This window comes from Scardinius erythrophthalmus (assembly GCF_964197995.2).
Source record: "Scardinius erythrophthalmus genome assembly, chromosome: 7".
Lineage (NCBI taxonomy): Eukaryota > Metazoa > Chordata > Actinopteri > Cypriniformes > Leuciscidae > Scardinius > Scardinius erythrophthalmus.
Genome location: NC_138227.1, coordinates 41,429,228 through 41,443,181, shown reverse-complemented (window position 1 = coordinate 41,443,181; position 13,954 = coordinate 41,429,228).

Here is a 13,954-nt window from a genome sequence, read left to right as displayed (position 1 = left end):
CTGCGTCTAGTTCGGTAGAATGAAATGTCCATATTCCTTTTATATCCGCGGGACTCGCGTCGCATTTGGAGCTGATACCTGTCTCTTAGCAATCCCGAACTGCTTCATATCACAGTCATGATAAAAACATTGATGTATTCAGTCATCCATAAACATTATTAGATCGGTCGGCTTGACGTTGATGACAAGATCCATAATTCTTAGCAAATGTTGCGTCATTAATCTACGCCTTTGTTATTGTAAATAGGTTAGCGACCCCTAGTGGCGAAAAATGCCATACTGTACGTTTAAAATCAAATAAAGATTCTTTATGTGTATTATTGGTATGCCCAATAATACACATGGTAAACTTGTCATTCAGGCAAGCAGTTGTTCCATCTGCTTGGAAGGTGGCTACAGTTGTCCCAATTTATAAATCTGGAGATAAATTAAATTTGAAAAATTATAGGCCAATTAGTATCCTTCCTATTATATCTAAGGTAGCAGAAAAATGGGTAGCTAATCATCTAAATAAGGGTTTTACTTCTTTATATCCAATGCAATTTGGTTTTCGCAGTAATTATGACCGCCGCTAGCGTAGCTAGCGAAAGCGGTCATATAGGGATTGTCAAAGTTTTTTTTTTTTTTTTTTCGTCACCTACTGAATTTTCCGTCAACGATACCAGGGACACCGAAGCACCGGGGAACATGAAATTTGGTGGGCATGTAGCCCCACTAGACTTTTACGGAAAAATTTCGCTTGGTTCCCGGGGGCCCCCCAAACCCCAAAAATGCAGTTTTTCCTACATAACTACCTGAACCGTGGCACCGAGGATGACGAATTTTTTATGGTATGTTGATCTTAAGGGCCCACATCAACCTAGCCCATAATCGATTGTCAAAGTTTTTTTTTTTTTTTTTTTTTTTTGTCACCTACTGAATTTTCCGTCAACGATACCAGGGACACCGAAACACCGGGGAACATGAAATTTTGTGGGCATGTAGCCCCACTAGACTTTTACGGAAAAATTTCGTTTGGTCCCCGGGGGCCACTCCCCCCCGAGCTGGGGCCCCCCAAACCCCAAAAATGCAGTTTTTCCTACATAACTACCTGAACCGTGGCACCGAGGATGAAGAAATTTTTATGGTATGTTGCTCTTAAGGGCCCACATCAACCTAGCCCATAATCACTCATTTGTGATTTACGCCACTCCCATAAAAAATTAAAATGCAATATTATTCTACTTTAATCGCCCCTATCTTCAGTTGAGATGTTCAGAACTGCACCATATTTCATGTGTATGATTAACTTGACATCCTCTGGGGGTATGCTAAGTTTCGTAGAATTTCATCCATGGGGGGGGGGGGGTATAAAATAAATTCATTTACGTGCACATTTAGTGACTGTACACTCATCGGCCTGTAGATGGTGGTGTTGAGCGAAGGGTTGCTGGTTTAGGATGATACTGTCACACATACACACATGCAGGAATACAAACAAACGCAAGCATGCACACACACTGACATCCACACGCACAGACACACACCCATACACACACATACAAATCCACATGCACAGACACACACACAAACACACACGCGCACACACATGTACGCAGGCACACATACATGCACAGACACACACAGACACAGACACACACATACACAAGCATACACACATACACACAGACATGCACATACTACTACTTTTTTTAGGTATATACATAAACACGCAATACAGCCAAATTGCTCCACGTCATTTATTTTTGTGGAAAGCCAGTGCAGGCCTGAGCGGCGGTCATATTTTGTACCGCCCTGCGGTACATCTAGTTATTCAACAGATTCAGCAAACTGTTTGTTTGTTGAGAAAGTGAAATGCTTATTAGATAAGAATGCGTGTGTTGGTGCTGTCTTTTTAGATCTAAAAATGCATTTGACACTGTTGACCATCAGGTGCTTTTATCTAAACTAACATATTTTAAGTTTTCAGAGGAAGCAATACTTTGGATAAAATCTTATATTTCAAGTAGGAAACAATGTGTATGTATTGATGGTATAGTCAAGTCAAGTCAAGTCATCTTCATTTATATAGCGCTTTTAACAGTGTAGATTGTTTCAAAGTAGCTTTACAGAGATAAACGTATAATTTAAGGTAACAGAGATTGTTTTGGCTTTATAGCGGTTCTTTAATAAAGTTATTTTCCAGCTAAAGTTAGTTTTGATTGATTCGCTTCCGTCGCAACGATCATTTGTTATTAAATTTGGGGCCGCTAAGACGACACCATTCTCTCTACATAGACTTTAAACGCGAACCTGTGAGAAACGCTGATGGCAGTCACATGCGCATTAAGAACTGGTTCTATAGTTATGTGCTTTTGAATATATGTGCGCAGGTTTGGAATTCCCTACAAACCAAGCCTAAACAAAGTACTGGCGTTTCCTTATAATTTTTGATACAGAATTTTATTTTATTTTATCAATTCGGGGTAGATACGCGAATTGAGTTTCCCGACAACGCTTTATCTGTAGAGTGGTCAAGGGATCCTCCATAGGGAGAGACTAGTTGGCACTTCAGCACTGCGTTGGATCGGGTCCAGGCGAAGGTCCTTCATCAGATCTGGATACGGCCTGGATCTGGCAGGCTGCGGGAAAACCTCAGGATAAACAAAGACACTAAAATTAGCATAGATGCCATTCTTCTTATGATGTAACGAGTACATCAGGATTTATGGGAAGTGTTCCCGGTTCTAGGTGGACCTAATCTATGCAGCCTAACATTGAATTATAGAAGTCTATAATGTATTATGTGAATGCTAGGTCAAAGAGATGTGTCTTTAGTCTAGCTTTGAACTGACAGAGTGTGTCTGCTTCCCGGACAATGTTAGGAAGACTGTTCCAAAGTTTTGGTGCTAAATAGGAGAGGGATCTACCGCCAGCAGTCGATTTTGATATTCTAGGTATTATCAACTGGCCGGAATTTTGAGATCGCAATAGACGTGACGGACTATAATGCGTTAAGAGCTCGCTCAAGTACTGCGGAGCTAAACCATTTAGTGCTTTGTAAGTGATCAGCAATATTTTAAAATTGATGCGATGTTTAATAGGCAGCCAGTGCAGTTTTGACAGAACCGGGCTAATATGGTCATACTTCCTGGTTCTGGTAAGAACTCGAACTGCTGCGTTTTGAACCAGCTGTACTTTGTTTATTAAGCGTGCAGGACAACCACCCAGTAGAGCATTACAATAATCTAGCCTTGAGGTCATGAACGCATGAACTAACTGTTCCGCATTTGTCAATGAGAGCATATGGCGTAATTTAGATATATTTTTAAGATGGAAAAATGCGATTTTACAGATACTAGACACGTGACTTTCAAATGAAAGATTGATATCAAAGAGCGCACCCAGGTTCCTAACCGACGACGAAGACTCGACAGAGCAGCCATCAAGTGTTAGACAGTATTCTAGGTTATTACGTGAGGAAGTTTTTTGTCCAATAATTAGAATCTCTGTTTTTTCAGAATTAAGTAGTAGGAAATTACGAGTCATCCAATTTTTTATATCAGCTATGCATTCCATTAATTTTGTGAATTGGTAAGTTTCGTTAGGTTTTGAAGAAATATACAGCTGAGTATCGTTGGCATAACAGTGAAAGCTAATGCCATGTTTCCTAATGATATCTCCTAATGGTAGCATGTACAGAGTGAACAGCAGCGGTCCTAGTACTGAGCCTTGTGGTACGCCATACTGAACTTGTGATCGATGAGACATCTCTTCATTTCCTGCTACAAACTGATAACGGTCAGATAAGTATGATTTAAACCATGCTAGTGCAATTACACTAATGCCAACATAATTTTCGAGTCTATTTAAAAGAATGTTGTGGTCGATAGTGTCAAATGCAGCACTAAGATCGAGTAACACTAATAGAGAGACACAACCATGATCGGATGATACGGGCAAATCATTTGTGACTCTAATGAGAGCTGTCTCAGTACTATGGTACGGTCTAAATCCTGACTGGAAATCTTCGCAGATATCATTTCTTTCAAGAAAGGAACACAGTTGTGGAGACACTGCTTTTTCTAATATCTTTGACAGAAAAGGTAGATTCGAGATCGGCCTGTAATTGACTAATTCTGTAGGATCAAGTTGCGTTTTTTTAACAAGCGGATTAATCATAGCCAGCTTAAAGGTTTTTGGTACGTATCCTAGAGACAAAGATGAATTAATGATATTAAGAAGAGGATCTATGACCTCTGGAAGTATTTCTTTCAGTAGCTTAGTCGGTATAGGGTCTAACATACATGTTGTAGATTTGGATGATTTAACGAGTTTAGTAAATTCTTCCTCTTCTATAACAACGAACGAATCAAATTTTCCCTCAGGGAGACTACAATGCACTGCCTGATGTGATACTGTAGTAGACGGTTGCATAGTTATAATTTTCTCCCTGATATTATCAATCTTATAAGTGAAGAAGTTCATAAAGTCATTACTGCTGTGTTGCTTGGAAACTTCTGGGCTTGAAGCTTTCTTTTTCGTTAGTTTCGCCACCGTTTCAAATAAATACCTAGGATTATGTTTATTTTCTTCTAATAGGTTTGAAAAATAAGCAGATCTAGCAGCTTTTAAGGCCTCTCTGTAAGCAATCGAGCTCTCTTTCCATGAAATGCGAAATACCTCTAGTTTTGTTTTCTTCCAGTTGCGCTCCATTTTTCTGGCTGCTCTCTTAAGGGCCCGAGTGTGCTCGTTGTACCACGGCGTTGAACTATTTTCTTTAATCTTCTTTAAGCGCAACGGAGCAACTGTGTCTAAAGTGCTGGAAAAGAGAGAGTTAAAAGTTTCTGTTGCAATATCAAGTTCTTCTAAGCTATCTGGGATGCTGAGATGATGAAACTGATCAGGAAGATTATTGATAAAGCAATCTTTAGTGGCAGAAGTAATAGGTCTCACATATTTGAAACACGGAGTCGGCTTTGCAGCCTTGGCTAAATGAAGTTTACACGAGACTAGAAAATGATCTGAGATTTCATCACTCTGCTGCAGAATTTCAACGGCATCAACATCCATTCCATGTGATAATATTAGATCTAGAGTATGATTACGACAATGAGTAGGTCCTGACACGTGTTGTCTAACTCCAATAGAGTTTACAATGTCTTTAAATGCCAATCCCAATGCATCTTTTTCATTATCGCTGTATATTATATTATTCTATATTAAAATCACCAACAATTAGTACTTTATCTGCAGTCAATATTAATTCTGATAGAAAGTCCTCAAATTCTTTGATAAAATCTTTATGGTGCCCTGGTGGCCTGTATACAGTAGCCAACACAAATCTCAAACGTGATTTATCATTTATCCTATATTGTAATGTTCTGTTGTTTATCTGGGCAAAAGAGAGACCTCTTGTGGCGACTCCTAACATAGCGTGCTGTTTACATTTACTAGTAGTCTCGAGTCAGTTCGCGTCATTTCACATTCTACTAGTAGTCTCGCGTTTGTTCAATGTCTCTCGGTGAATTAAGCGGTCTCATATTTTTCTTTTTGGATTTAATTCGGCCAGAAAACACGTTTGCCTGTAAGTACGAAGTCATACAGTTATATCATCATCTAGCACTAAGAATACTAGTAATGAGATCCTTTGTTTATGAAGTTGAGTTCGTTCTAAATGTGTATTTTGATCGCATATGCTAAACGTTAGCCTCGTAATGGAATTTCCTATAGAATTTAGCATTAAGCTAGCGCATTTATTTTTATACTTTCAACAGATTAAATGTCAATATTGTTCTTGAACAACTTATGTATTTGAATTGAATACTGAAATGTATTGTTCTTTGCAGTTTTACAGTGCTTCCCGAGTAAAGTTTGGAAAGGATAAACAAGCTTCATTCTTTGTCTTGGGGAAACTGTTAGCTATCTGCCGAGCTGATGTAACAGGCTATGTCACGCCATACACACACAGAAGCGGGGGCAGAACATATATATTTTTACATAAAGTACTAACACTTCAAAATAATTATATTTAAAACTTAATTTCTTAGTGGTTTTGAAAATATTACTATAAATTACAGCAACTCCTCCCCCTTTGCGTTTCAGACGAGGCTCATGTTTATAACAGTAATCTTGTGGGGTGGACTCATTTAAAGTAATGTAATCGTTTGGTTTTAGCCAGGTTTCTGTCAAACACAGCACATCTAGGTTATTATCTGAAATCATATCATTAACAATGAGTGCTTTTGAAGTAAGCGATCGAATATTCAGCAACCCAAGCTTTAGCATTTGCTCATCTGTATTATAGCTGTTTTTTATTTGTTGAACATCAATTAAATTTTTAACCTTAGATGGGTTAAAACGTTTTTTTTGGATTTCCAAATTCGGGGAACAGACACAGTCTCTATATGATGATAGCTAGGTGAAAGGATGATAGCTCTATGTGATAGGATTTATCTGACCTTGGTGACGCGAGGCCGCTAGTGGACAGTCGGTTAAGCCAGTCTGTCTGCTTCCTGACCTGAGGCCCAGATTGTCATGTTTGAGCTCTAAGACTATGTGCCATTTTGCGGACACCACTTAGACAGCCAACCGTTAAGAGAACACAATCTACTAACTATCTCATCACTCCTGCGAACAGGAAGGGGGCCAGAGCAAATTACAGTACCTGACATCACACTTGCGAGTTCACACACCTCTTTAATATTCATTTTGGTGATCTCCGACTGGCGGAGTCGAACATCATTAGTGCCGACGTGAATAATGATCTTAGAGAATTTACGATTAGCATTAGCCAGCACTTTTAAATTTTCTTTGATGTCAGGCGCTCTGGCTACCGGCACACATGTGACTATGGTGGTTGGATGCCCGTGTAATAGAATCGCCAATTACTAGGGCACAATCAACAGAACTCTCAGTGGGTGTTTCACTGAGCGGGGCAAATCGATTTGTTATGGTAATCGGAACGGAAGAGTGTTTTTTTGATCCGCGACTAGAGCGATCCCTCACTGTCACCCATTTGCCCGGCTGCGCAGGCACTAATTCAGCTGGAACCGAATCATGTAAAGAGTTCACTATGCTAGGCGCATCCAAAATAGTATCTTAAGCTCTAGCACTCTTACTATCCTCAATTAAAGTTTGGATGCGTGTTTCTAGTTATGAAATCTTCTCTGTCAGCCTAACTGTCTCCTTGCATTTATCACATCCTATATTGGATGCTATTTGGATGCTATTTGCATTTATCACATCCTATATTGCCAACAGAGAAGGCTATGCTAAACATGTGACATGAAGTGCAGGTGACAATAACAGGACAAGACATTACTCACTGTGTTTGTTGAGTGATTCTTACTCACCTGAGCTTTTTATGAATTTAAAGGCGCGGGCGCACGAGAGAAAAATAAAAAAATAAAAAAATAAAAAAATTAAAATAGCTGAGCGCACGGGTGGCGCGTTAACAGGCTAGCTTGTGCTAGTAGTAACGGAAGCTAGCGATGTCAGGTTAATCTGAGATGTTGGGTAAGCTGTATTTAGTAGTAGTATAAACAACTAGAAATTGTAGTAAATGATAGTTCAAAACAAGGAAATACGAGGCTAAGACGGAGCTTACAGCACCGAGGCAAACACACTCACAGCAGGCAGCGAGGCAGACAGGAGCAATCAATAAAAAGAGCAAAGTATAAAATCTTTCAAAATAAAATCTTTCAATATTGCTTTCCCCAAGGGGGTTCCACAAGGTTCTATTTTAGGACCAATTCTATTTTCACTTTATATTAATGATCTACCTGGAGTATGTAAAGATGTAATTGTTCAGTTGTCTGCAGATGATGTAGTCATTTTACCCATGCTAAGAATTTTGAAAAAGCCTCGATTACTTTGACTTCTGCTATGACCAATATACAGGATTGGCTTACCAGGACAGGTTTATTATTGAACACAAAAAAACTGTGTGTATGATGTTTTCATTTTCAAAACGGTTAGTAGAGATGACGCATTCAAATGTATTTCTGGGAGGGGAGGAACTTGAAGTTGTTAAAGAGTTTACGTATCTTGGGGTTACTTTGGATTCTACTCTCACTTTTAAAAGCCATATAAAAAAGTTGTCTAATATTGTAAAATTTAATTTAAAGAATTTTAAGTACATTAGGCCATCCTTGACAGTTGGTGCTGCAAGGTTGTATTTATATTCAATGATTTTTTCACATATGCAGTATTGTTTCAATAGTTGGTCATTCACAGGTGACACAACTCTAAAGTTAATTGAAACACTGTATAAGAAGGCGATACAAGGCGATACAAGTGTTGAAAAAAAAAAAAAAAAAAAAAAAAAAATTCAGTTACTGTATGCATGTTTTATTTATTAGGTCTGGCACGGGCTTGCCCCACCTCCGTTGAAAGAATTCATAAAACAGAGGACAGATTGTGGTATTGGTACCAGGTCTGTCAGTAGAGGGGATTGTGAAGTACCATAGGCGAACATCTTTTGGTCAGAAAGTATTATCTGTGATAGGGAGCAAATATTTTAATAGTACACCGTAGTCAATACGACAATGTTCGACTTTTCACCCTTTTAAAGAGCATCTAAAGAAGTGGCTTATGACAAATCAAGTGTGTAAACATTTTTCTTAGTAATTTTTGTAATGTATTTTGGGTATTGTGTTTTAGTAGAGTTTTGTGTATAGTTGAGTATTTGTTCTTGTGTGTACCTGCCTAGGGACTACGGACGTAAATTAGCAATGTTGCTATAATCCGGCTTGTTTACATTGTGTATTTTGTACAAATGTTCATTAACATGCTTTGTCCCTATAAAAAATAAATAAATAATAATTCAGACCAAACCTAAGTTTTTTGGAGTTCGTTTTGGGAGTTTGAAACAGCTTGCCAAAGCAAACTTTCTGGAAAAGTTAGCTATGACTGGAAACCACCTTTTTACTACTATTGGTCCATGGCGATAACATAATAAGTAGCTGTGCACAGAGGCTCCGCCTTCTTTCACATGGAAATCTTTTCTGGTTCATTTCTCCTGATCAGTCCATCGAGGTCAGACATCTGCGAGTGAAAACATGAACACACTGGAGAGCAGCTTTATAGTTGAAAATGAAATTGTACTTTTGATTAAATGGGACGCTGACACTGTTGTTCTTGTTTAATACAGTAAGGGGCCTTATTTTAACGATCTAAGCGCAAGGGCGTGTCCGAATCCACTTTTGCTAGTTTAACGACTAGTTTAAAAATGCGCAGCAGGCGCATGGTCTAAAAGGGTTGTCCCTATTCTCTTAATGAGTAATGGGTGTGTTTTGGAATTTACGTGCTTTAAACCAATCAGAGTTTCATCTCCCATTCCCTTTAAATGCCAGTTGCACTCGCGCCATGGCAGATTCGCTATTTACCTGACGGAATTTGATAGTGGAAAGACCGAAGCCGTCTCCAGAGCGCAAATGGAACTGCTCGTGTGCGAGGTAAAAGTGCACAAGCAGACCATCTACGGGACAAGCCGAATTCCACCATATCTTTATGTACACTATAATAATCTTTTACATTGTAATCCTTTTAATTTTAATATTTGGCATATTTGTGTGCTGCAGTGCATCCCTGTGTGTTTAAAGGTGCTATAAGCGATGTCGGGAGACATAACTTTTGGTTGACATTCGAATTGTTGTCAAACAAAGCGGAGGCTAGCTAGACCCTCCCTCCTCCTCATCCCGTCTCCTCCCTCCTCCCCTCCCTTCTCCCCTCCCTTCCGGCATAAAGGAAAGTCAAAGTAGTCACTAAACAAAGTTAAGTTTTACTGATACTTCATTCAATGTGTAATGTCACCAAGTTAGATAAATGCTTGTATATATTGCAGAACAGAATGCAGAAAAAGAGAAACATTATCTTAAAATCGTTTCGCCACCCGAGGTTATAACTATAGCTCCCATACAAGGACGGAATAATAGCAATAATGTTAGCTTCGCATTTCCCAGTGAGCATAAACAACGGCGGCGTCGTAAACAAATTTAGTCAAAGTTGTCAATAGCCTATAAATGAACATTCAAATTCATTACAAACAGTGGGTGAAAACAATCATTCACACAAATTGTCGCCCTACTGTGAATTTACAATAGAGGTTGATCACTGCTAGAAACATATATGTTGTATTCACCAAAGTTAACGCTGACTGCATAGTTCTAGTTAATTACGTCCTAGTGTTGGTTTGGCGAACATGAACGTCAGTTTAGAAAGAAAAAAGGATTTACCCACCTGTTCTGCAAAAACAGAGCAACTGAATGTTGGATTGGAAGCCCTTCTACCGGCGGAGTTCTCCCACCTTTCGAAGGTTTTTCCGATGTAAATTCGGTACTTCGCGCGTTCCTTATCCTTGTCCCTCTTCTTTGCAATTTGTTCATCAGAACGTTGTCTCTTTGGTCGTGTGTCGGCCATAATTCAAACTTCCCTCTTCATGCTTCTCTCTCCTCCACACCCCCTTCATGTGTACGCACACTAAACCCCCAAACCCCACCCTCAAATACTTCTTGCCAGTTATTGGCTGGAACACTGTTTGTTGTGTTTCGTGGTGCGGGTGAGCCCAGTTTGTTTTTGTTGCCGTTTGTGGAGCCTGGGCTGTCAAGAGAGACCGCATTTTTTTACAGTGTGTTCAGGGGACAGGCAGCTAGCGGATAGTGAGGAGATGTTTGCTGTATGTGACCAAAAAATTTTTGGCCTAAAAAACTCGTGGCATCGCTTAGAGCACCTTTAATAAGCAGAATGTACGTGCGTTGTGGACCCGCCTATAGACGCACATTACCAACACACTCTTTAAACAACAACAAAAAAAGTTGCTCAATGGCGCAGTCTATTTCTGTTGCCTCAAAATAGCAACGCACCAACAATGCGCCAGAACCACGGCTCGAAATTAACTTTTATTTCATCCTGTGGCCAAGATTTGAAATTTGGTCTTCTGGCTCTATATTATCTCACCCCGATGATATTGGCACATGATTTGTCATTTGACATAAATTTAGTGAAGGCAAGCTCTTCTTTGGCGATGGTGTATGCGGTGTTATATTCATAGACAGTATGGTTATATTTGACGTATCCTGCCGATTAAAAGCCTTAATAATCGAACCTGATGAACCTGATTTGTTTGCCACCCACCTGTCCCTGCATTTTTTGCTTGGCACTCTATTGCTATTAATATGCTGTATTAATCTTTGTTAATCTTAGTTAATAAATATACAGCTGTTCATTGTTCATTAATGTTACTTCACAGTGCATTAACTATGTTAACAAATAAAAAAAAAATATTTCAATAATGTAGGCTATTAGTATCCTGGCTCCGCCCTCCTACGTACTTCCGCTCAATTTCATTTTCCTTCAGTACTACGTCTGGGACTGCTGTATATTCTTAGGTTTCCAGAAATCAATTTTTTGTAGGACCAATCAGCGAACAGAGGGAGTGGCTGAGAACGATGACGTTGAGATCGTGCGCTAGTTTGAGTTGACATACGTCACGACCAAATGTTAGCGATTGGTTATGGCAGATCCAGAGTGACTCTGGGCAGATCCAATAGTTTTAAACTTCGACAGACTACCCGCCTACAAGGAAGTTAACGCTTGTCAATGGAGAGAGGCCAGACTCTCTGTACAAATGAAATGTACGAGAGTCTGGTAGAACCAGGCTAGGCTATTAGTAGCCCGAATGTTGAAATTAACATTAACAATGGTTAACAAATTAACAAAGTGCAGTTTATTAATAGTACATGTTAACTGTGTTAACTAGAATTTAATAAGTGGAACATTATTGTAAAGTGTTACCGATTTGTTATACACCGATTCAGACGTCTCGTGAGTGTGTTGGACAGATCAGTTGTTTTAACCATTCATTAAAGTGAATCGGTTCAAATGAGTCATTAGTTCGCGAATCGGACGTGTCATTAGTGGACGTGTAGCCTACAGCACGCGTTGTGTGATTATCCCGGTAGTTTATTTTTTAGCACAATTCACACTCCACGGTAATTTAGGAGAAAAAAAATCTCCGAATGCTCCACGTGAAACTTCGGTCTTCCGCCCTTTTTCTATCGTGTCAGATGATTTAGATTAATATGCGTGAGGGAGAGAGAGCAAGACAGCGCTCGTGCTGTTTGAAGACGTGAGAGTGCGCGCGCGCGGCCGGGGCTTTCTCTCGGCAAGCGCAACAGTCACTCACGCACAGATCAAATAAGGCTTTGGCGGCCGCCAAAAAAAAAATCAATGCAGGAAAAACCCCGGGATTGGTTATATAACGTTGGATAGAATGACGGTCCGGCCATCGCGTATCAGCGCACATAAGGTACACACTGTGAAGTTTTTTGCAAACGTTTTTTAGAGAAATGAAAACAGGTCGCACCACAGCCATTATTTGCACTCGCACAAATGCTCCCAAATATATTTTTAGGTCGCACAGATTAAATTTCAGGAGCGCGACCAAAATGGTCGCAATTTCGAGCCTTGGCCAGAACACACCTTGTTTTCAGACCAGCACGTCCATGGGCGCACAAATGGGCGCAAATGCATTTGCTATTTAAACAACGTGGCGCAGGACAAGAAAATGATAACTGCTTCAGACTGAAACAAAAAACACTTGCATCGCGCTTGGCGCTGCATTGCGCCGGGTGTGAGATAGGGCCCTAAAGCTTCTTGATTTTAAGCAATCTATTGTGACTAAATGAGTTAAAGATTTAAAACTTTACAGACGCCTCAGTGTTGGATGGATGTGTGTCTGTGTGCCTGAGTAACAGTGCATGTTTGGTACCATACTGCAATAAGTTTCGGGTCAATTTATGGTCTCTGATGCCCATACACTTTTAGGGCAGAAAAATCAAGAACAAAAAATAACCACAAATTACAGTCATTAGGGTCCAAGCACCAATAGCTCATGTAGACAATTAGGTAAAATAATTTCCATTTTCGTCTTTACAAATTATGTTTTTTTTTTTTTTTTTTACTTTAAAGTCAACAATCTTGCATCTCCACTGATCTCCACTTGAAGTTTCCTTAAATTTGATGTTACCCCATTTAAAGACATAGGAACTGCACTTGCATGCCATGTTTCAAAGATGGCCGCCGAGTGAAATGACCAATGTTGCCAGATTGGGTGGATGATCTCAAGCCTAAAAGCTCACCAAAACCCACCCACTTTAAAATGAAAACCTGCCTGAACTCGGAGGAGCCGTCACCGTCCAACAGGCGGTGGAGGAGTGTCAAGCCATCCACCGAGGGCTATCTAGCGCCACCCCCAGGCACCGCAGAGAAGATCACCCAGCTGGTAGAGGACCAGATGGCAGTGCGTTGTGGACCAACTTCAGGAACAAGATTTTTTTTTCTCTTTCCCCTCTCTCATCTCTGTTACTCCTCATGCTTCCTTCTCCTTTTCTCTCGCCTCGTCTGTCTATACCCCCAGGTGCTACGGTCCCCCCTGAGGAGGGGGGAGTAGAGTGCAGTCTCGAGGCTACCCCCCGTCCTGCGATGGGCGATGGGGGTATGTGGTGAGCAGGACGAGTGATTGCTGATGAGCGACACCTGCATGACGCACCGGTCCCTTATCTATCACTGAGGAGGGGAAGCTTAAAAGGAGGAGCGGTGATCGTGAAGGACGAGAGAGGACATACAAGGAGTATGTCACATTACATTACTAAAAATCATTCAGTATCCTTGCCTTATTTAAGAATAAAATCAATATTGGTTATAGTTATTCTAAATCTTTTCCACTAAGGTAAACATATATTTTAGGATGGTTTATATATTTTTAATGGAAACAGGCCTTATTTTTTTGCAGTGTAAATAATTGTCTGACTAACAAAATATCATAAAAAATAAAAAGTGCATATCTTACAATTTCCTTTAAATTCTATCCTTCAAATACAATAGTATTTTTCATAATATTGGGAAGACCCTGAAAGTGGTTATCAGTAGGCTACTGTCTGTCTGTCCATGACACCAACAGCACCTGTGTGCA